Raw genomic sequence first — 3,515 nt, 5'->3', positions numbered from 1 at the left:
AGTATGGCATAACTAAAGTTTGGACAAACATAGTATGTACACTTGGTGTATGGCATGACTATTGTTTGGGCAAAACATAGTGTGCATGCTTGGAGCATGGCATGACTATTGTTTTGATTCAAGTATAAAGTTGATTATTTGAAACATTATGCAATGAATAATGTGTAATCAATATGGTGATAAATAAAAGGTGTTTTATTTATATTCATAAGTTCTGAGACCATATTGGATTCGATTATTCTTGTGTTTCACTTTGCATGTTTTGACTTCCAGAATAGCTAGGTTATTCTTCCCGGATGACTAAGTTATTCAAACCATCCACAGTCGATAATACGTTGGAAGTAGGTATTAAGGAAAGACTGTCATGAATTGGGTTTGCAGATGTCCAGAGTGTTAGACATAGAAAAAGTTGCTGCAACATTCATGAGTACTCCTGGAATAGGGATTCGAGTATTGGATTCAACTCATGCTCATTTGAATCACTTCATGTGTAACATCTCAAAATTCAAGGCCAAAAATTTCGTTTTAATTAAGTTATTAAATAAAACCATCAGTATAAAAACATTCATATTAATATCTCATGTCAAAACCAAAGTGTCAATAATCAAAACATATTATCATAAAACCATATCAGAGTGTAATCCCAAAGATCTCATGTGCGGAAAACATAGTGTGATGCGCTGCGATCAAGCCGGATCCTTTCCTTTGAAAACGAGTACCTGAAACCAAAACTGTAAACCGTAAGCACAAAGCTTAGTGAGTTCCCCCATCATACCACATACCATACAATAACATACTGTCAGGCAATTCTGGGGTGCCTGACTACCCAGGTCAAGCCATTCTGGGGTGCTTGACGAACCCAGGTCAAGCCATTCTGGGGTGCTTGACTTACCCGTCGGTCTATTTCACCCGACTACCGGGGACTATTTCACCCCCTACCACTACCATATAACACACATATACTGCCAGGCAATTCTGGGGTGCCTGACTACCCAGGTCAAGCCATTCTGGGGTGATTGACTTACCCGTCGGTCTATTTCACCCGACATCCGAGGACTATTTCACCTCCTACTACTACCACATAATATCATAGCATGAACATACTATCAGGCAATTCTGGGTGCCCGACCTACCCGTCGGTCCTAACGACCGAACTTGGGGACTATTCTCCCCTAATACCACTATCACATATAACATATCATGCTAGCACATAAACATATCAGGTAGTAGCAAACATAGCAAACATAGACAATTATCACAAAGACAATCATCTACAACAACTCCTACTGGTGGGCCGACATTGTGGCCGTAGACCCACCGCTACTGGAAGGTAACTCACCTCACACTGTTGAAGTCCGGTAGACTCAACCCCACACTGCTGAAGTCCCGCAGACTCAACCCCACACTGCTGAATGACAAATCCCCGATCTGTCAATATCAAAACATCACCCAATTAATAATTAGGTCCCACTACATAACCATAAGTACATTCTTTGGGTAATTACTACATTACCCCTAGCTTGGCTTATTCAAGCCCAAGGCCCAATCCATAGGCCCAAAGTCAATTAGGAATCAAAGCCCAACACATGGCCCAGTTTTCTAAATTGGGCCCAGGCCTATACATGGTCTTATTCTAAGGCCCAACATCATATAATCATTAAGGCCCAAACTATGGCCTATCTATGGCCCAATTTTCCAAATTAGGCCCAAACCCCTTATATGGGCCTTACCCTAAGCCCATTAAAATTATTCTAGTCCAATTGCTTGACTTTGGATGGCTCGTTAATGACCCAATCATCAAGGCCCAATAGAGAGGCCCAACAATAAACCCAAGTGAAATTAGGGTTTCTCATAAAATGGTGATTAGGGTTAAGTTTCCTACTTAACCCATTACTTAACCCATTAAGGACTTAATCCTCTAAGGACTTAATCCATTAAGTCTAATATCGCTTAGATTAATCTTTACCAATGATTATTATTTAATATCTCAAGCTATTCAATAATTCCCGCGTATCCGGCTAATTCCCCAAATTAGGGTTTCATTGCATTAAGGTTTTCCAAACCCTAATTAGGGTTTCCAATCCAAATATTAGCCCATTTATCAATTTGCTGGGCTTTTAGGTCAATTAGGGCTTTATTGGGCCTATTAGGCCTACTAGAATATCATTAAGCCCATTAGGGTTTTATTGGGTCACTTAGGGTCCATTAGACCCATTAGGGTTTTCACTAAGCCCATTAGGCTTCATTGAGCCCATTAGGGTGTATAAGGCCCATTAGGGTTTCAAGCACCCCTAACGAATCAAACTCAACGAGGTAAACACACCGCCACCCGACACGGCGGCCGGTGGCGGCAGGAGGCGGCAACCACCACCCTAAGGTGGTGGTTTTCAATTTCTTTTCATTATTCTTCTTTCTAGTTACATTTTACAATGCTAACTCCCATAATCATACACACACACACACTAATACAACACATATAGATAATGACCTAGTGGTGGCCGGCAGTGGCACGTGGTGGTAGCCACCACCTCACGGTGGTGGTAGTGGTTGTTCTCGTACCCCAGCCACCCTCCCGGTGGCCCATGGTGGCGACGACAAAAGTTTTGGGATGACAGCCACCACCTCACGGTGGTGGCGACGATTTCCTTTGGTTCTCCGTCAAGCAGCAGCACACAAGCACATCCACGTCGCAAGTATTGAACATTGCCACCATTTTCCGGTGATAGCAGGGACACCACAAGGTCATCAACCCATGAGGCGGCAGGCGGCAGATGTCGGTTACTTGTTGCGGAGAAGAAACGGGAGGAAAAAGGCGACCGGAACAACGCCGACAACTGCCTTACGCGGCTGAGAATGTGACAGAAGAAGTAGTAGAAGAAGAATGGTGACTTAGAACAGCAACAGCAGCCGCGGTATCGATCTCGTCCGTCGTCGGAGTCTCAAGAGGTCGTCGGAGCAGCGGCCTTCGTCTTCTTCGGCGGTTAGGTGGCAACGGCGGCTTCACGTTGGCTAGAAGGTGGCGGTCGGAGGTTGAAGATGGAGAGGGGGTGGCGGCTGCAACATAAGGGGCTTAGGGTTAGGGCTTGACTGGTAACGAAGCTATATACCCCGTCCCCCACCAAATCTTTGCCATAACGACCATTTCGGCCCCTCCTCCATGAAATCCGTTCAAAAGAAGTCTATAAGTTACCATTTAAACCCTGCCCTTTCAATTCCTTTACAAATTAAGTCCAAATTTACTAAAATAGCCCTCCTCCTTGAGAATCTTTGCAAAACTAATCCAGGGTTTACCTTTTTAACCCCAAACTCCATAATTCTTTACAATATAAATCCAGAATTTACATTTTTTCCCTTGGTTCCATAATTCCTTTCATATTGAGTCCTAATTGTTACCAAGCAGCCCCTGTCTACAATATTGCTTACCAATTAAGTCTGGATTTTACACTTTAACCCTCAACTTCTAAATTATGCCAACTAACTCCTCGAAACCAACACCCTGCATATATAATTGTTTA

At 43.3% G+C, this 3,515-nt stretch overlaps 1 long non-coding RNA gene across 1 annotated transcript; it reads right to left on the bottom strand.

Annotated features, from left to right (window-relative positions):
* Positions 1–554: 554 nt before the first annotated feature.
* On the bottom strand, positions 555–3,055 carry LOC145167156 (uncharacterized). Its single transcript, XR_013740966.1, has 3 exons — positions 2,489–3,055; positions 1,340–1,428; positions 555–719 (listed from the first exon to the last, which is right to left on the bottom strand). It is a non-coding gene; the product is annotated as an uncharacterized LOC145167156 (long non-coding RNA).
* Positions 3,056–3,515: the final 460 nt, after the last annotated feature.

This window comes from Lactuca virosa, chromosome 3 (assembly GCF_052849685.1).
Source record: "Lactuca virosa cultivar CGN04683 chromosome 3, Lactuca_virosa_CGN04683_v6, whole genome shotgun sequence".
Lineage (NCBI taxonomy): Eukaryota > Viridiplantae > Streptophyta > Magnoliopsida > Asterales > Asteraceae > Lactuca > Lactuca virosa.
This window is presented reverse-complemented; position numbering and strand designations above follow the sequence as displayed.